Here is a 21,100-nt window from a genome sequence, read left to right on the forward strand (position 1 = left end):
ACATGCCACATCCAGCCCTACCCATATCCCAGTTTAACATCCCCCCCCCCCCAAGCTCAGCAAATTCAGAGTGGTCATAAGAAAGGCCAGATCATCAGCAGCCCCAGGCCCCGACGGAATACCCTGCAGGCTCTATAATAACTGCCCCGCAGTATTGAAGCTGCTGTGGACCCTCATGCAAGATGCCTGGAAAAAGCAATACATCCCCGGTATTCATCACCAAGGAAAATTACTCCAGAGAGATCAGCCAATTCAGGAGCATCCCCTTGCTCAACGTTGAAGGAAAGATCTTCTTCTTCATTTTGGCACAGTGAATAACCAACTTCCTCACAGAGAATGGCTATGTTGACACCAGCTGCCAGAAGGCGAGGGTCCCAGTCTTCCCAGGGTGTGTGTAGCACTCATCTGTGATTTGGGAGCAAATCCAACTGGCCAAGCCTGAAAAGAAAGAACTGGATGTTGTTTGGCTTGACCTTGCGAACGCAAATGGATCAGTGCCACATCAGCTCATCAACTACGCCACCAAGTTCTTCCACATACATACCTCACAGCATTAGGAGCCTGGTGTCAAATTACTTCAAGGACCTGCAGATGGGCTTTACCCTCCTGGATTTCACTACTGGATGGCAACAGTTGGAGGTAGGAATTGCCATGGGATGCTCAATCTCCCCCACTCTGTTTGTGGCTGCCTTCAAGGTAATACTCATTGGAGCAAGACAGCTGGTGGGAGGAGTCAGATTGCCATCAGGTCAGAAACTGCCCCCTCTGAGAAGCTACATGGATGATGTTACTAGCCTCCTGCCAACAGCACAATGTACCGCTAGACTGCTAAAAAGGATGGATGAATTAAATTCCTGGGCAAGGATGAAGATCAAGCTTGCAAAGTCCCATAGTCTCTTGCTTAGGAAAGGGGTCAGAAACGACAGCACCCTCTTTGTCGTGGGTGGTGAGAGAATCCCCCTGTTGGCTGAACAGTCCATCAAAAGCCTTGGGAGACAATACACGGCTGAGCTCTCTGACAAGAACATGGGGAAGAGCATGCTGAAACAGCTCATTGATGGTCTAGCAGGGATCGACCGAAGCCAGCTTCCAGGAAATTACAAGGTGTGGTGCTATCACACAACACTATACCAGAGGATAATGTGGCCGTTAAAACTGTTTGAAATCCCCTTGTCCACAGTAAGCAAGATGGATGGGAAAGCCAACTCTTTAATCTGAAAGTGGCTGGGCTTGCCACGATGCCTACAGTGCATCCGGAAAGTATTCACAGTGCTTCACTTTTTCCACATTTTGTTATGTTACAGCCTTATTCCAAAATGGATTAAATTCATTATTTTCCTAAAAATTCTACAAACAATACCCCATAATGACAACACGAAAGAGGTTTGTTTGAAATCTTTGCAAATATATTAAAAATAAAAAACGAAGAAAAAAAATCACATGTACATAAGTATTCACAGCCTTTGCTCAATACTTTGTTGAAGCACCTTTCAGATCTCTCCAGAGATGTTCAATCGGGTTCAAGTCTGGGCTCTGACTGGGCCACTCAAGGACATTCACAGAGTTGTCCCAGAGCCACTCCTTTGTTATCTTGGCTGTGTGCTTAGGGTCATTGTCCTGTTGGAAGATGAACCTTCGCCCCAGTCTGAGGTCCAGAGTGCTCTGGAGCAGGTTTTCATCAAGGATGTCTCTGTACATTGCTGAATTCATCTTTCCCTCGATCCTGACTAGTCTCCCAGTTCCTGCCGCTGAAAAACATCCCTACAGCATGATGCTGCCACCACCATGCTTCACTGTAGGGATGGTATTGGCCAGGTAATGAGCGGTGCCTGGTTTCCTCCAGACATGACGCTTGCCATTCAGGACAAAGAGTTCAATCTTTGTTTCTCATGGTCTAAGAGTCCTTCAGGTGTCTTTTGGCAAACTCCAGGCGGGCTGTCATGTGCCTTTTACTGAGGAGTGGCTTCCATCTGGCCACTTTACCATACAGGCCTGATTGGTGGAGTGCTGCAGAGATGGTTTTTCTTCTGGAAGGTTCTCCTCTCTCCACAGAAAAAAGCTGGAGCTCTGTCAGAGTGACCATCGGGTTCTTGGTCACCTCTCTGAATAAGGCCCTTCTCCCCCGACCGCTCAGTTTGACCAGGTGGCCAGCTCTAGGAAGAGTCCTGGTGGTTCCAAACTTCTTCCATTTACGGATGATGGAGGCCCCTGTGCTCATTGAGACCTTCAATGCTGCAGAAATTTTCTGTATCTTTCCCCAGATCTGTGCCTCGATACAATCCTGTCTCGGAGGTCTACAGACAATTCCTTGGACTTCATGGCTTGGTTTGTGCTCTGACATGCACTGTTAACTGTGGGACCTTATATAGACAGGTGTGTGCCTTTCCAAATCATGTCCAATCAACTGAATTTACCACAGGTGGACTCCAATCAAGTTGTAGAAACATCTCAAGGATGATCAGTGGAAACAGGATGCACCTGAGCTCAATTTTGAGTGTCATGGTAAAGGCTGTGAATACTTATGTACGTGATTTTTTTCGTTTTTTATTTGTAATAAATTTGCAAAGATTTCAAACAAACATATTTCACGTTGTCATTATGGGGTATTGTTTGTAGAATTTTGAGGAAAATAATTAATTTAATCCATTTTGGAATAAGGCTGTAACTTAACAAAATGTGGAAAAAGTGGAGCGCTGTGAATACTTTCCAGATGTACTGTATCTGAAACGGGTCTGTAACAGTTTGTGATGTTGGTAAGAAGGAAGTGGGAGTTGGCGAGTTCCAACACAAAAAAGATACTTTATTTTTCAGAACTCAAAAAACACGCTTTTCAGCGGAAACTCAAGTCAGTTTCAGCAGCAATATAATGTTCCTTGTCGGTCTCAGGGTGTGTGTAACTCTCTCTCCCCTCTCTGTTGTCTGGCTCACCTTTTAATCCATCTCCAACTTTCACTGCAATGACAGACAGCTGTTAGAGACAGTCATTGACAGGTGATGATCCTTACCATTCTCACCTCCTTTTTGGTCTTAGGTCTCAGGCAGGCTGCAATTGCTGCAGTCTTTTTTTGTGATTTTCTCCCCTTTTTCTCTCCAATTTGGAATGCCCAAATCCCAGTGTGCTTTAAGTCCTCATGGTGGCGTAGTGACTCTCCTCAATCCAGGTGGCAGAGGATGAATCTCAGTTGTCTCCGTGTCTGAGACTGTCAACCAGCGCATCTTATCACGTGGCTTGTTGAGTGCGTTACCACTGAGACATAGCGTGTTCGGAGGCCCACGCTATTCTCCGCGACATCCACGCACAACTCACCATGCGCATCACCGAGAGAGAGAACCACACATTATAGTGACCGTGAGGAGGTTACCCCATGTGACTCTACCCTTCCTAGCAACCGGGCCAATTTGGTTGCTTAGGAGACCTGGCTGGAGTCTCTCAGCCTGCCCTGGATTCGAACTCGCGACTCCAGGGGTGGTAGTCAGCATCTTTACATGTTGAGCTACCCAGGACCCCCTCAATCACTGCAGTCTTAACAATTTGGGGATGCACCTACCCGTGGCCCAAGTGGAACCCCATATACCGTACTTCCATCCATCCAAATGCGAACTTCTTAGGGTTTGCCATGAGTTCTGCCCGTCGCAGCGACCTGAGAACAGCCCGCAGATGCTGCTTATGCCGCTGCCAATCATTACTGTATATAATGATGTCATCTAGATAGACAGTGGCGTAAGCAGAGTGCAGTTTGAGGACTCTGTCCATAAGGTGCTGAAACATAGCCGGAGCCCTGAACAGAAGGGTCACGAATTGGGGTAATCCAAACGGTGTGGAAAAAGCTGTTTTCTCATGGAGAATTGCTGTTATGGGGATCTGCCAATAACCCTTTATCAAATCCAGTGTGGATTAAAAGTGAGCCACACCCAACCGATCGAGCGGTTCATCAGTTGTTCATCAATCGCATTTACTTTTCTATAATCCACACATAACCGGACTGTACAATCGCTCTTCGGAAACAGCACCACCGGGCTGGCCCAGTCATTGTGGGACGCTTCTATTACCCCCATATCGAGCATGGCCTTTAATTCTTCTCAAACCACTTTTTTTTGTGCTTAGGTAATTGGTAGGGACGACTGCGTACCACTACCCTGGGTTTGTTTTGATATAGTATTCTATGAGGTTCGTACGACTGGGAAGGGCCGAGAATATGTCAGAGAATTCTCTTTGCAACCGGGCCAAGTCAGTGACTTGCGACGATTAGAGATGGTCTCCACAAGTGACCGTGGTGCCTCGATTGGCTTTTAAGTTAATCTCCAGCCCGAGCTCCTCCCTCTCCGGAACCACCGTTGCCAAAGACACTGGGACCGCCTCCCTCCATGGTTTTAAGAGGTTGAGGTTGTAAATTTGCCGTGCTCCGCCCCATCTGTTTGTTTAACCTCATAATCGACTTCCCGACTCGCCGTGTGACCTCAAAGGGCCCTTGCCACTTTGTGAGTAATTTAGAGCTTGATGTAGGTAGTAATACAAGGACTTCATCTCCCTGTGTAAATTCCCGTAGCTGAGCTCCCCTGTTATACAGCCGGGACTGACGTTCTTGAGCCTGTAGCAAATTCTCATGTGATAGCTGCCCCATTGTGTGGAGTTTTGCTCTCAGGTCAAGAACGTATTGAATTTCATTTTTGCTGGTTGAAGGTCCCTCCTCCCAATTTTCCCTCACGACATCTAAGACACTGCGAGGCCTCCGCCCATACAATAATTCAAGTGGGGAGAACCCTGTGGAGGCATCTTCGTGCACAAACTTACGAATCAAGTTTTTCAGGGTTTGATTAGGTGGTACACGCTTGTCCGAATCGATTTAATACCCAATAATTCATACAGTTTGTGCAGTGTTCGTGAAATGAAAGTAGTGCCTTGATCAGTAAGGATTTCTTTCAGAACCCCCACTCGGGAGAGGATTCTGAAGAGTGCCTCCGCAACACTATGTGGTGAAATGTTGCGTGTAGGCACTGCTTCCGGATATCGCATTGTGTAGTTCACCAGAACCAACACAAAGCGATGTCTGCATGCCGTCCACTCTGATGACACGACGAGGTCTATACCAATTCTTTCGAAGGGGACCTCGATCAAAGGAAGCGGGCGCAAAGGCGCTCTTGTGGTGGCCGGTGGATTAACCAACTGACATTCACAGCACCATCTGCGGACATCCCCATTCAGGCTGGGGAAACCTCTGGCCTGACTTACTCCCCCCTCCCTTCCTGGAGGGGAGGTGTTGCCCTTTTGGCTGTCCTCCCACCTGCCGGTCTTCCCAACCTCCTGGGAATCAGAGTAGGGTGAGGGGAGGGAGAGCCCGAGAGAGAGGGAGGGGAGAGAGGGAAAAAAAAGAAAACTCCGGTTCCTGACCATGCTGCCACATGGTCATCAGCCAGCTACACTGCCCCCTGGTGGATGGCAGTGGCTCCTCTGCCCCCTGGTGGATGGCAGCAGCTCCTCCGCCTCCTGGTGGATGGCAGTGGGCTCCTCCGCCCCCTGGCGGGCAGCAGCGGCGAGGACTCCATGTCAGCATGTCTTCCTCCAATCCCGGGTTTCGGCACCAGTGTGGCAGATGGAGGAAGCAGGAACATTGTCATTGTCTGATCAACCTGCTCATGGGCTTGCCTTGTCTAATATCCTACAACAAATTCAATACTTCAACATTGGTAAATTGTAATGATACATTAATCTATTAATCTTTTCTTTTTCTTTTTTTTAAGTAGCAAGCACCTCGTGATAGTTTTTTTTAATGTAAAGTGCGTAAGATGTGTTAGTTTAATGACATTAATCATTATAGGAGTATTTAATTGCTGCTAACCATTTGATAACTTTTAATTTGACATGGAGGCAAGAGGTTCTTGTTGAAGAAATTACTGCAAGGAAAAAGTTCTCCTTAGGAAGCTTGATAATAATATCATGTCAGAAATTAAGAGACGTGTAAATGGGCAGAGCCTGTCTCCACTGTGCCCAACTCCGAAAGGGATGTGGATGGGGTGAAAAAGAAAGTCTCAGCTTACTACTGTTATAATTATTATGTTTCTATGAACTAAAGATCACAGAGAGAGAGCGCTATATGTAGGAAAAGACTTTAATTACAACTTAAACACAACACAAACACTGACACACACACACACAGCGGCTGCGTGCGTCTCTCCCTCTCTCTCGAAATGGCGTCCCCGGCTCCTCTTTAACCCTCTCCTGGCTAATTGGGCTGATTCAGTGCCGGGTGTCCATCGTTATGGCCCGGCCATGCCCTCCTCCTCATTAAACACCCATTTAAAGAACTCCTAACAACATATGCAATAAAAAAAGATACATCAACTGTGTAATAGATTTTAAACTTACACTTCTCTCTCTTTGCCACAGTCTTGATTGAGTCTTTCAGCTCTGCATTTTCCAGGATGAAAGTAGGATTACTTCCTCCTCATAATCTCATTATAAGTCTTGCAGGATGCTTAAAAGACCTAAAATATTGTTAGTAACAGAAGGCTGAATAGGTAAACCAACATAAAATGGATATTAAAAGATTGCAACAATAGTTGGAATGTTACCTTATATTATCTCTGAAGATGTGTTGAGTCTGGTCATGTGGGAAAAAAGTATTTTGTGGAAAAGAAGAACCATTATGTGAGAGATAATAATGCAGTTAAAATCAGATGAAGTTAAATAAAGTATTGGTATTTAATACAGTATAAATCATCTATCTTACCTGGTTAGTGGATTATTTGAACGAAGATTCTTCTTAGAATGTTGCGGTCTGACAGTCTGTCTGTTGCATCTGTAGGTGTGTTTGAAATTACTCAAATCTGACCAGAAATCAGAACAACAAAAGTCTGTGCAGGAGGGGGTGGGGTGTGAGGTGGAGGTGTGTATGTGGGCATGGGGGGTGGGGAGGGGGGTCAGTCATGAATAGTCAACAATGGGGGAGACAGGGGCTAGTTTTTACACTTATTTCTCCAGTAAATATTTCTCAGAGTAGGTTTATTTTTTAAAGTCTTTTCTGTATAGACTCACACCTTAAAGCCTTCCTAGCTGAAATAACCAGCATTGCTGGTCCTCCAGCCCCTGGTGGATGGAACGCCCCGCTGCATTTTGGTGGATGGTAGGGGCCTCCTCCACCCCTGGCAGCGGTTCTCCCGCTCCAAGCGTTCGGCAGTGAGCCCCTCCCCGCTCATGGACGGCGGTCTTCTCTTTGACCTAGCCGCGTTTTAGCGGCCGGTAGGGGTCTCCTCCACCCCTGGCAGCAGCCCGACCTAAGGAGCCCCTCCTCCCCTTGTGGTCGGCTGTTGTTCCTCCACTTTCAGGCAGCCGGGCTCCTCCGTCCCCCGGCGGATGGCCGTGGCTGCTCCTTTGGGGTGGATGGTAGTGGCGAGAACTCTACTACGGCGCATCCCTCCTCCTTCCCGGACCTTGGCACCAATGTAACAGGGTAAAAGGGAAAGGAGGAGGTGAGAACCGGATGAAGCATCAAAGTAATGTTAAATGAAACAAAAAGACACAAACATAAACACATACAGGGCAGCTGCCTGTAGCTCTCTCTATCCCGAACTGCTGCCTCCGGCGGCCTTTATCCCTCTCGTTGGCTTGGTTAGCCTGATTAGGGGCCAAGCGTGCGTCACCACGGCCCGGCCCCGCCCTCCTCCTTGCCACAAAAACATTTTATTTAAAAAAAAAAAAAAAGTTACATAGTGTAGCTTTAAGATTGTTCTTAAAAAACACTTAAGAAGCATTCATTCAAATTCTCAAAAAAAAAAAAAAACGTAAATATTGTCGTAAATAACATCTTAAAGTTAGGATAACCTCACAGTTGTCTTAAATTCTAAAAGGTGAGATGTTTAATGATTTTACTGGGTTTTTCATGTTAAGTCTGAAGTCGCAGTGGGCTGTTTACGTAGAAATGTTATTTTAGACATTTTTTTATGTGTTTAATTATATTTTTATTTTCAGCTTGTAAACCATGTAAATGTTATCACCAAATTCAAACAATAAATGTTGTTTTGAAGCTTCTTAATGTGATGACCATTCATGCTAATAGTTGCGCTACATATAGCGCTCTCTCTCCGCGAACTTTAGTTCATAGAAACATAATAATTATAACATTAGTAAGCTGAGACTTTCTTTTTCATCCCATCCACATCCCTTTCGGAGTTGGGCACAGCGGAGACAGGCTCTGCCCATTTACACGCCTCTTAATTTCTGACATTATATTATTATCAAGCTTCCTAAGGAGAACTTTTTCCTTGCAGTAATTTCCTCAAGAAGAACCTCTTGTCTGCTAAAGTTTTTGTTTCTTTTCTTATCCTCCATGTCAAATTAAAAGTTATCAAATGGCTAGCAGCAATTAAATACTCCTATGGCAGTTAATGTCGTTAAACTAACATATCTTACACACTTTACATTCAAAAAAACTATCGCGAGGTGCTTGCTACTTAAAAAAAAGAAAAAGAAAAGGTTAATAGATTAATGTATCATTACAATTTACCAATGTTGAAGTATTGAATTTGTTGTAGGATATTAGACAAGGCAAGCCCATGAGCAGGCTGATCAGACAATGTCAAATCCTGTCTTTTTATTCTTAAGAAAAAATTAATATGTTCTTAAGAAAATATTTGAGAACTTCTTAAGAATTTTTCAAGAATTGCACTTAGGAACATTCTTACAAACTTCTTATGATTTATCCTAAGAACTTTCTTAATTTTTTTCTTAGGAACATTTTTGTGAATCCAGCCCCTGGTTTTTAAACCAGCTTAACCAGCTTCATCAGAATGACCATGCTGATCAGGCAACTTTACCAGCTAGTTTTTAATGGGGAAAAGCATTTCTATGCTGGCCCACCAGCTAGACCAGCACCAAACCTGGGAATTGTATGTTGGTTAAGCTGGTATTTTTTGCAGGGTTGGTTGCAAAAAAAGCTGTTAAACACCTCCATGTTATTGCTCAGGAAAAATATACACATTGACCTTACAGCATGTTGTTTTAAAGATAACATGGTTGCACCCTCATCCAGACACTATATCTGTGCAGTTAACCCAGGCAAAAGAGAAGGTATCATTAGTACCACTGTGCACAATGGTTGAGATTTAGGCCTGTATGATTCCTATTTTTTTTTAATATGATTTCTAGTTTTCATATTGTTGTTTTTTTATGGACATGTCAGGTTATTTTTTAACAACAAAAATGTTATAATTTTAGATTTTTTTTAGTAGAACTTTATTCTTCTGCTTTTATTACTTTATTTTTTGTTATTTTTTATTATTTTATTATTTTATTAACTTCTTAATTTTGTTTTACCAATGTGCTGTACAGTAAATCTTTTTAATGGACAGATTAAATAGTTTGCATTCAATTTCTTTAGTACCCATACTTTGTAAAAAAAAAAATACATACATTTAAAAAAGGATAATTATTAACTGTTATGCAATTTTCTGCAATTGTCACGCCTCCCTCGGGCTCTCCACCTCCCTCAGTGTTCTGCTCCTCTTCTCCCGACTTCTAACTCGCCACACCTGCACACAGTCAGCTCACTCATTATGGACTGCTTAAACAGATCACCTTCACTCCAGTTCACCTTCAAGTCTCACAAAGGACTCTTGTTTGACCACGCTGCTCTCACGCAGTATTTATTTACCTAGTGTTGTGCTAAACCTGTAGATTCTCCTATTCGTTTGTTTATTGTAAATTCTGATCCTTCTTCAGTTCTGTGGATGTTTTACCTGGAAACTCACCTTGTGATTCCTTCATCAGCCTGTGAAAGCTACTTACCATAACTTACCTGTTTACTCTCCTGTGTTATCTCATCTGTGTTTGATCTCACTGTGCATATCCTGTAAATCCTGTGATTCTCATTAAAACGCTCTCACACCTGGTTTAAACCAACTACAATTTGTGTGGCTTGAGTCCCTAACAGAAGACTTGACCAGCAATGGAACCAGCAAGACCAGACTCACCCAGAGCTGATGAAATCCTCGAAGCCCTGGTACAGCAACTTCGGCTATCCCTTGCTTCGAAGCGCGCTACTCCCGCAACCAGTCAACCACAGTCCAGTCCACCAATGCCATCAGCCCCTTCAGTGGATTCCTTACTGAACACACCAGCACACACTTCGCCTACCAGCCACCATTCAGAGCCAGTAGTCAATCCAGCATCATATTCTGGGTCTGCGGAGGATTGTAATGGGTTACTCCTCCAGTGTTCTCTTGCCATGGAGATGCAGCCGCATCGTTTCACCACCGACCGCTCGAAAATCGCTTTCATCATCTCTCTCCGTTGATGATGAGACATATACCAATTTACAATAAACATCAGATTTACACAACACAATTTACATATCAAATATACACATAATTGCACACATTATACAAATAATAATATACAATGTACAGTATGCAATACACACAATATAGAATACACATACACACAATATAGAATACACAGTATACAATAAAAATAGTTTATATAAAATGTACAGTAGGTTGTATTGTGCTGTATTGACATTCAGGCTGTCAGTTGATAGTCAGTTGCCAGTGTGTTGTTAAGAGAGAATATAATTTATGACAGTCCAGTGAGATAATAAGATTAATAAAGTGCAGTGCTGATGTATATTGATCACGAGAGATCAAGAGTTCAAAAGTCTGATTGCTTGGGGGAAGAAGCTGTCATGAAGTCGGCTGGTGCGAGTTCTGATGCTGTGATACCGCCTGCCTGATGGTAGAAGTGAGAGCAGCCCATGGCTCAGGTGGCTGGAGTCTCTGATGATCCTCTGAGCTTTTTTCACACACTGCCTGGTATATATGTCCTGGAGGGAGGGAAGCTCACCTCCGATGATGTGTCTGGCAGTTCACACCACCCTTTGCAGGGCTTTGCGTTTGAGGGCAGTGCTTTTGTCGTACCAGGCAGTGATGCAGCCAGTCAGGATGCTCTCTACAGTGCTGGTGTAGAACCGTGTGAGGATGTGGCGGTTCATTCCAGACTTCCTCAGCCATCTCAGGAAGAAGAGGCGCTGGTGAGCCTTCTTCACAATGGCCTCAGTGTGGATGGACCATGTGAGTTCCTCAGTGATGTGGACACCCAGGAACTTGAAGCTGCTGACTTCCTCCACCGGTGCTCCATTGATGGTGATGGGGCTGTGTTCTCTGTCTTTTCTCCTGAAGTCCACCACAAGCTCCTTGGTCTTACTGACGTTGAGGGAGAGGTTGTGCTCCTTACACCAGTATGTCAGAGTATGCACCTCCTCTCTGTAGGCTGTTTCATCAGTGATCAGACCTTCCACCGTCGTATCATCAGCAAACTTAATGATGGGATTGGAGCTGTGTGTCGCCACACAGTTTTGTGTGTACAGGGAATACAGGAGTGGGCTGAGAACACAGCCCTGCAGGGTTCAAGTGTTGAGGGTCAGTGATGAGGAGATGTTGCTGCCCATTGTAACCATCTGGCGTCTGCTTGACAGTAAGTCTAGGATCCAGCTGCACAGCGAGCTGTTTAAGCCCAGAGCCCGGAGTTTCACATCAAGCTTGAAGGGCACTATGGTGTTGAATGCTGAGCTGTAGTCTACAATCAGCATTCTCACATATGTGTTCCTTTTTTCCAGGTGGGAGAGAGCAGTGTGTAGTGTAGATGCAATGGCATCATCAATGGAGCGGTTGTTGCGGTATGCAAACTGCAGTGAGTCCAGTGAGGTGGGCAGCACAGAGCATATGTAATCTCTGATTAGTCTCTCAAAGCATTTGTTGATGATGGGGGTCAGAGCAACAGGACACCAGTCATTTAAGCAGTGATTTTGGATTGCTTTGGTACAGGCACAATGGTGAACATTTTAAAGCATGTGGGGACCACAGACAAGGATAGGGAAAGGTTAAAAATATCAGTAAAAACACCAGCCAGTTGGTTCGCACACACTCTGATGACGCGTCACGGAATGCTATCTGGACCCGTGGCTTTTACGGATATTCACCCGTCGGAAGGATCGGTTTACATCCGCTACAGAGACGGAGAGTGAACTAACAACGGCTTCAGCCGCGAGAGCTCTCTCCGCGAGGGCGGTGTTATTTCCCTCGAAACAAGCATAAAAAGTATTAAGTTCATCTGAGAGAGAGGCAACGGTGTTCACGGCAGAGTTTTTATTCCATTTGAAGTCTGTGATGATATTAATTCCCTGCCACATGCTTCTAGAGTCTGTGGTGTTGAACTGTCCTTCAATCTTGTCCCTGTACTGGCGTTTGGCTACTCTGATAGTTTTGCGGAGGGCATAACTGGCTTGTTTATGCTCCTCCACATTCTCGGAATTAAAAGCGGAGGTTCGCGCATTAAGTGCCGCACGAACATCGCTATTAATCCACGGTTGCTGGTTAGGGTAGATCCGTATTGTTTTGGTCAGTATTACGTCATCTATGCACTTCCTGATGAAACACGTTATGCTATCAGCGTAGAGCTCGATCTCGTCATCAGAGGCGGACCGGAACATCTCCCAGTCCACGTGATCATAACAGTCTTGTAGCATAGAAACTGATTGGTCCGACTAGCACTGGATTGTTCTGAGGGCGGGTGCTTCCTGTTTCAGTTTCTGCCTGTAAGCGGACAGAAGCAGAACGGAAGAGTGGTCCGATTTGCCAAATGGTGGGCGGGGAGGGATTTGTAGCCATCCCGGAAGGGAGAGTAGCAATGGTCCAAAACCCGGTCCCCTTGTGTGTTGAAGCTGATGTGTTGGTAGTATTTTGGTGCTATTTACTTGAGGTTGGCTTTGTTAAAGTCCCCGGTCACAATGAGCACAGCCTCAGGGTGCACGGTTTCCTGCTCACTTATACTCCCATACGGTTCCTTGAGTGCCCGGTCTGTGGCGGCTTTTGGTGGGATGTACACAGCTGTGATAATGGCCGCTGTGAATTCCCTCGGTAGCCAGAATGGTCGACACAGAAGCATGAGAAATTCCAGATCAGGAGAGCAGAAAGACTTGATAGAATGTGCGTTCCTCTGATCACACCAGGATTTGTTGATCATAAAACATACACCACCTCCTCTGCTTTTACCTGAGAGGTCTTTCACTCTGTCCGCTTGGTGCACGGAGAACCCCACGGGTTCGATGGCTGAGTCTGGAATCTCTGCAGACATCCAAGTTTCTGTAAGGCAGATAATGCAGCAGTCCCTCGTCTCTCGTTGGAGAGAGATCCGCGCTCTCAGCTCGCAGAGCTTGTTGTCCAGAGACTGAAAATTTGCCAGTAGAATACTGGGTAGCGGGGGGTCGATTTGTGCGACGTCTTAGTCTGATGAGAACGCCGGCCCTCCTTCCCCTTTTCCGGCTGCGTTTCCGCGGCTGGGCTGCCCAGACAAAGGGCTCCGCTGGCGTGTTTGAAAACAGCGGGTCGGCATTGAGGTATTTAAAGTCCGGTTTACGGTGTGCTATTGCAGAACCAATGTCCAAAATTGTTTGTCTATCGTAGACAATAAGGCAGACAACATCCAAGACAAAAAATGTAAGAATTGTAGACAAAACAAACAAAAAACGGCAATATTGGGTCGGAGCTCGCAACGCAGCAGCCATACTCGGCATCATCTTGAGCTAAAATCCAGCTGGTAGCACGCATGCGGGAGAACAGTTACATCTTCTGCATCAAGGCCATCGCTCCATCACAGACTATGCGATAACCTTCCGCACCCACGCATCAGCAGGAGGAATGAAGCGGCACTCCACATCGCCTATCGCCAGGGGCTTACAGCTGCGCTCCTGAGACAACTCGCCTCCTACAATGATGTGATGGGGCAAGAGCGTGGCTGCTTCAACATTCCCCCATTGTGTCTTGGGCCTCCGAAGAAGTCCTATCCTGGGGTTCGCAGTGCTTCCAGGAATGTCTAACTCTACCTCATCGACAAAGTCCTCCACCTGCTACAAACTCTTCCCTGGTACAAAATGTGACAACCGTTGAAAGTCCCAACCTTAATCAGTCTGCCTTGATTCCTCCTGAGTACAGTAAATTCATGGACGTCTTCAGTGCGTCTCCAGAACCTGATACCACCACTCCAGATCCCATCCTGCCTCCTACCATCTTTGTGAGTCCCATCCGGTGGGCCCTGGATGATGAAATCGTCCAAGCCTCCTTGACTGATCCTCCTCTGGCTGAATGTCCATCCAACCGCACATATGTACCAGCCTCGCTTCGTCCTTCCCTTCTTGAGGCCGCTCACTCCTCTCCAAGATCTGGCCATACCAGCATAGCACAGACCCTCTCACTCCTCCACAACTGTTACTGGTGGCCTCAGATGTCCAGAAATGTTTGACAGTTTGTACAAGCCTGCCCTGATGTGCTATCTCAAACTTCCTGCCGGAAAGCTTCTTCCCCTTCCTGTTCCTCAAAGACCCTGGTCCCACCTAGGAGTGGACTTCATCACCGACCTGCCTTCTTCTGAGGGGTTCACCTGTGTCTGACCGTTTTTCCAAGGCCTGCCATTTGGTACCACTATAGGGCTTACCAACTGCCTTCGAAACGGCGGAGGCCCTTTTACAGTTCATCTCGAAGGTATGGAGAGCTTCTCACTCCTGGGTGTGTTAGTTAGTCTCTCTTCTGGTTATCACCCACAGATGAACGGGCAGATGGAACGGAAGATCCAGGAGATCGGCCACTTCCTCCGGACCTACTATCATCATCACCAGGACCACTGGAGCGCTATCTTCCCTGGGCAGAGTACGCACAGAACTCTCTCCACCAGCAGACCACCGGCCTCACTCCATTCCAGTTCGTACTCATCTTCCAACCTCCACTATTCCCCTGGTCAGGAGCACCTTCTGAAGTCCTGGCAGTAGATCATTGGTTCAAGACGAGTGAGAGGGTCTGGAATGCGGCGCATGTCCACCTTCAGCAGGCCGTAAGAAGGCGGAAGAGCCAGGTCGACGTCCACCGCTCAGATCCTCAACTATACCAATCCGGACAGAAGGTCTGGATCTCTACTAGGGACATCAGACTTTGGCTTCCAAGTAGAAAGCTAAGTCCTCATTTTATTGGTCCTTTCACTATTTTAGAACAAATTAATCCTGTCACTTATCGTCTCCAGTTACCACAGCACTACAGAATTGCACCTACCTTTCACGTATCTTTACATACCATCCTCCACTGTCTCCCTCTCATACAGAGACCAATGGAGGTGATGAAGCCCCTCTGCCACTCCTGGAGGATGATCCGGTGTATTCTGTGTGGGGAATCGTGGACTCCTGGCGCTGGAGTACCTGGTCTTGAGTACCTGGTCGACTGGGAGGGGTATGGCCCAGAGGAAAGGTCTTGGGTGGCTCGAGATGACATCCTGGACCCCTCGCTGCTTTCCATCTTCCATGCGGATCACCCAGACCACCCAGCTTCGTGTGGACGAGGGCGTCCACGGCGTCCGGGGCATCTGTCCTTGGGAGTGGCTTGTGAGGGAGGTACTGTCATGCCTCCCTCGGGCTCTCCACCTCCCTCAGTGTTCTGCTCCTCTTCTCCCGACTTCTAACTCACCACACCTGCACACAATCAGCTCACTCATTATGGACTGCTTAAATAGATCACCTTCACTCCAGTTCATGGTCAAGTCTCACAAAGGACTCTTGTTTGACTGCACTGCTCTCACGCAGTGTTTACTTACCTAGTGTTGTGCTAAACCTGTAGATTCTCCTATTCGTTTGTTTATTGTAAATCCTGATCCTTCTTCAGTTCTGTGGATGTTTTACCTGGAAACTCACCTTGTGATTCCTTCATCAGCATGTGAAAGCTACTTACCATAACTTACCTGTTTACTTTCCTGTGTTATTTCATCTATGTTTGATCTCACTGTGCATATCCTGTAAATCCTGTGAGTCTCATTAAAACGCTCTCGCACCTGGTTTCAACTAACTATAACTTGTGTGGCTTGAGTCCCTAACAGCAGTACAGTTTGGTTGATATTTTCTGACCAAGTGATCATGGCTATTGACCAAAATTCTTTAGGCAGTTGTTATGAATGATCCATTAGTCATTTGAATTAACTATTATGTCAGCACAATGGTAACAGTATACATGTTTACAATGTACATAAAAACAAAAATTTTTAAATCATAGTTTTTTCTGTTATGTCTGTCAAATATGTCAAGTAAAATAAAATTGTGTTATTATTTAATTAAATATCACAACTGTTTGGTTAACAATTTTAAATTTCAGGGTGTTTATTTTAGTATGTTTTTTCTGTACAGTAATGTAGATTGCTGTAGACTACAATAAGCCAAACTTTCAGGTATTTGCCTTCACCTGTACTCTAAAAACACAGCAAGCACCTAACACTTTTCACTCACAATTGCCAGTCATTAACATATAAAAGGCCCTCACAGCAGGACTGCCATCAGTTGTCACAACCAGCTGAATTTCCTCTGTAAATTTCTGTCAAACTTCACAGTTCCCTTTACATGTCTGCTGAATTGAGGTATGTGGCTTTTTGTGGACGTTAATGGTTACATGTTACTTGGGTCTGTTTTTCCTTAATACATCTGACAAACTTAAAGTGGGAGTTTACTATTCCTGCATTTATCCTGATTTGACTTTTCATGCAGTGTGTATTGGCAATCTTGTTGGAGAAAATCACTCTGACTCTGCTCTGTAAAGTGACTTGATATTGTAGTTGAGGACTGCAAGATTTGAGCCACCGAGTTGGCAGCTTCTAAAAGCGAGAATAATGAAAACATTTAAATGGCAGAAATGTGAACCGGGGGAGGGGAGGTTATTACCTCTAATATGTATGTTTTCTATTTAAAAGAAATACTGACTTAATAATAATATAACTGTAACAGGTAATTGACGGGCAAGGAGGAGGCAGGAACCAGCTGAACAGTCAACATAAAGTTTAATGAGAAACATAAACCAACATAAAACATAAGGACACACACAACGCAGCCGTGTGCGTCTCTCTCTCGATCTGGTGCCTCCAACTCCCCATTATCTCACTCTCCTGCTGATCAGCTGATTCAGTGCTGCCTGTGCACCATCACGGCCCGGCCATGCCCTCCTCCTCGTCACACTCCTCCCCTGCCCGATTTAGGCTGCGGCGCCACCGGTCTGACTAACTTCCCCCTATCTCTGAAGGGGAGACACTGCCTTTCCGGCCATTCTGTCAGCCGGTGGTCCATCCCGCCTCCTGTGAACCTGGGGGAGAGACGAGAGGAGACACACAGAGAGAGAGAGAGAGAGAGGAACTTGCTCACCGGCTCCCGGATGCGCTGTCGCCTGGTCCTCAACCGCTCCTCCACCCTCTGGTGGGCAGCAGCTCGTTCCTCCCCCGGTGGATGGCAGCGAGTCCTCTGGCCCTTGGCGGACAGAACCACTCCTCCCCTTCTTCGGCGGACGGAACCGCTCCTCCCCTTCTTCAGCAGACGGCAGCGGTTCCTCCAGCTCTTGCCGGCCGGCAGCTCCCCTGGCGGATGGCAGTGGCAAGGACTCCGCGATAGCGCAGCCCTTCTCCCTCCCGTGTTTCGGCACCACTGTAACAGGTAAACAACGGGCAAGGAGGAGGCGGGAACCGGCTGAACAGTCAACATAAAGTTTAATGAGAAACATAAATTTAAACCAACATAAAACATAAGAACATGCACACACAACGTGGCCACATGCATCTCTCTCTCTCTCGAACTGGTGCTTCAGGCTCCCCTTTATCTGGCTCTTCTGCTGATCAGCTGATTCAGCACCGGCCGTGCACTATCACAGCCCGGCCATACCCTCCTCCTCATCACAAATACTTAATATACTGACTTATGTAAGGGTTTAAAACTGATTTCCTTTTTTCCCTGTCTCTCTCCCTCATTAGTAAGGCTCAGAGGTTTATAAGTGTGCTGAAGCAACAAAGAGAAAACTACCCATGAAAGAGACCAGCTTATGCACATGATACTTCTACAGAAACTTGCTCTCACAGCCATTCACATACGTATAGAAGGTATAGAAGGGGCCGCTGTCCATTTATGTCTCCTCATGTCTTGAGCTCTGGCTCTTGTCAGCTTCAGCCCAGGTCTTCTGATCTTTGCTGTACATCAGCAACTAATTTCAACTCAATTCATCCTGAAAACTTCTTCACCAATATTGACATCTTAGGAATTGTCGTAGAAGGAGTTGGGTGAGATGATGGAAGACTGCAATGAAAGATCTCTGAAAAGTTGGCAGCTTGATCTCACTTGATGTTGCTGAGGAGAGGATATGATCCATTAGAAGGTTACAGAGGTTACAATTATGTTTTTCATCAATGTACTCTTTGGAAAGGTGTGTAACCCTATTATCCAAGGGACTGCTCCTGCAACTGATCAATTCTCTGATCAAATTGCTTTAATTGAAAGTGTTAAAGATGCAAAGATAAATAATACTTTTGACAAATATGTTTAAAATGATGTACATTCCCTTGAGATGGAGTCATATTAATGGCCTAAAAAATAACGTAAGCAGTTTTTTCTACATGGAGCAGGTCACCTCATGGGGGCCGACATATTAAGATCAAATGACCAGATGAATTCAACTAATTTTATCTCAGTAATCCCCATTATTGGACACTTTCACTCGTGGAATAAATAATTCATGGTTGCCAATTACTACTGCAAATAGGGTATTTCTACAATGGTATTGGTGAATTTGCTTTTGCATGATGTGACATCAACGTTATAGGTGTCATTATAAAGTCAAAGACACTGTTGTATCAACCAGTGAAAAATGTACCAAAATGTATTTGAAATAAAAAGCAAATTATTTAAATGATTAATGTTCTAGTTCCATTCAATAGGAATCTTGCACTCTTCTTATAGAGCCTCTTTAAGTATTAAGTGACCTAATAACTCATGAGAACACATGAGAGAGACTCTTTCTTAGTTAAAAGTCTTTAAAGGAGCAGCTCATGTGGGAAAATTAACTATTATAATTAACTATTATAACTATTATAATAAAACTTCACACTATCTCAGGTCTTAAATACACATATACACAGATACACACTGCTATTCTTCAATTGTGCCTTGAAATCTACCATTGGTAGTTTATGTTAACATACAAAGCATGTTTTAGCTAAAGACACACAGTATTTCCTGAATTCCTCTGCCTTGATAGGGGTTACATTTAAACCCAGCATCAAATCCTTTCCACAGCAACTTTTTGGTTTAGCACATCTGCAAACTTTTTCCCATTTTGAAATGTTTGAATTATTTTTGTGTTTGAGGCAGAGCCTTACGCTCAGGGATTATGAATGTTTCAAACTCCCCTTTTTCCAGACAGAGAGCCTTACTTCTGCTTGGAGAAATGTTCGTAAATCTGCCTGTACCCAACAGTCACACTGAAACTTTTAAAGATTTGCTTTGCTGTTTTCCCATTTTTAACTGACATCTCTCTTTCCTTTCTTGCTCTTGTCCCTAAAACCTCTCTTCATTCATTACTGTCCTTTATGTCCCTCCTCTTCCTCTCTCTTTAGCTTTGTAACCCATCCTGTTCACTTTATCCATCCTCAGGCTTCATCTCTAGAGAAAGACAATCAAGGTGTTCTCACATGCATAATAGAAAGCACTGTTTGCCTCGGAAAACTGCAGGAAAAAGTAAAGGTAAGAACCTTCAGTTTGCAAATTGTAGGGAAAATGTATTTGCCTGGCTTGAAGAGATTTGTGTCCTTACAATGAACTTTGCCAGATAGACAATAGAAGGTACACACACAAACACCAACCTTGAAGTGTGTTTGTACAGTATGTTAAGCTTGTTGAGGGGCTGGAGTTAGTTTTTGTATTGTTTGCTTTGCCTTAGCACTCTTATGAAAAATTCAACACAGACAAAGAGAATAAAGCCGGCGTCACACTAGCCATTTTTTCCAGCAATTTTCAGGTGTAACATTCATTTACATAATCGCCGGCTACTACGTGATATAGACAGAGCATGCATTAGTGTCTCCAAGCGGGAGGTCGTTAGTCCCTTGACCATCTGAACTCCCTGCTGAGTTGATGGCTCTGATAACTGGAAAAGCAAATCAAAATAGCTTCTGCTGTTACTGTTCTGTCGCCGAGGTGAACTCTTTAAGTCTCGTCAAGTAACCAGTGAGCTTCTTTTACTGAGAACTGAGACGACATCATGCTGATGTGAAAGTTTTCATCAGTGACTGCACTCACAGCTGCATATCATCACAAACGTAATAAATCACATAAATCACAATTGTAATAGTGATTCTGTCACAAAGCGTTTTTCTGGAGTTCTCTTACACTAAAAGCTCTAATAAAATCAGAAAGCTGAGGCAGAACTTTCTGTTTTTGTTGAATATTAATCCTTTATTCACTGACAGCATATGTACATGCGTGTACTATGGCAAGCCTTTAGGAATAAATACACAATTACACACATTCACAAGGTAAATTTACTCCATGAAATGCATCCTATATCACTCTATTATCATTGTTTATGTAAGCGGTACTTCTGTTGTTATTTGGCCGAGCTCCATGCAACTGGAGGGATTCTCTTAGGGATTGGAGAGAGTGAGTTGCAGTGATATATCTGTCATACCTCCACTTTTCTGAATCGGCAAGTGTGTCATACCTCCGACTGAAGAGTGTGAGATCTCTGCAAAACAGTTGTTAAGTGTGACACCCTCAGCCAAATTGAGTTGTTTGATGTCAGCTAGTGTGATGCAAGCTTAAGACAGAGAAAGAGAGAGTGCTGACATACACAGATACACACAGTCTAATTAAATGACTGTGCTTGTCTGACATTTCCAAAAAGAGGTCAATCCAGACACACAACAACCCCCCCCCCCCCACACACACACTCAGCAGGTCTATAATTAAAATTTCAAATGGAGGGTTATTTCAGTTGCAGAGTGAATGTCCCCCCTTCCTTTAGCTGTGGTTCAGTTCAGATGCTGCATGTGTCCGTCTCATTGGAGTTCTGTGTGATTGGACGGCACTGAATGCAAGTGTCAGTCTATATTTGTGATATTTCCCTTGAGTGAGATCTGCTCCCCAATTAATCCTACTCCTATGGAATTTTTGTTTTAGTTAAAAGCCAATAATATAGCACATTACATGTGTGTATTGATTTAAGATAATGTGTGATGTGGATAATGCTTTATACAAAGACTACACCAATTCAATAC

The 21,100-nt window shown here is 44.8% G+C and overlaps 1 pseudogene; it reads left to right on the plus strand.

The window, feature by feature from the left end:
* Positions 1–19,848, plus strand: part of LOC127449759 (centrosomal protein of 89 kDa-like) — a 74,899-nt pseudogene extending 55,051 nt beyond the window's left edge.
* Positions 19,849–21,100: the final 1,252 nt, after the last annotated feature.

The sequence above is a fragment of the Myxocyprinus asiaticus genome, chromosome 2 (assembly GCF_019703515.2).
Source record: "Myxocyprinus asiaticus isolate MX2 ecotype Aquarium Trade chromosome 2, UBuf_Myxa_2, whole genome shotgun sequence".
Lineage (NCBI taxonomy): Eukaryota > Metazoa > Chordata > Actinopteri > Cypriniformes > Catostomidae > Myxocyprinus > Myxocyprinus asiaticus.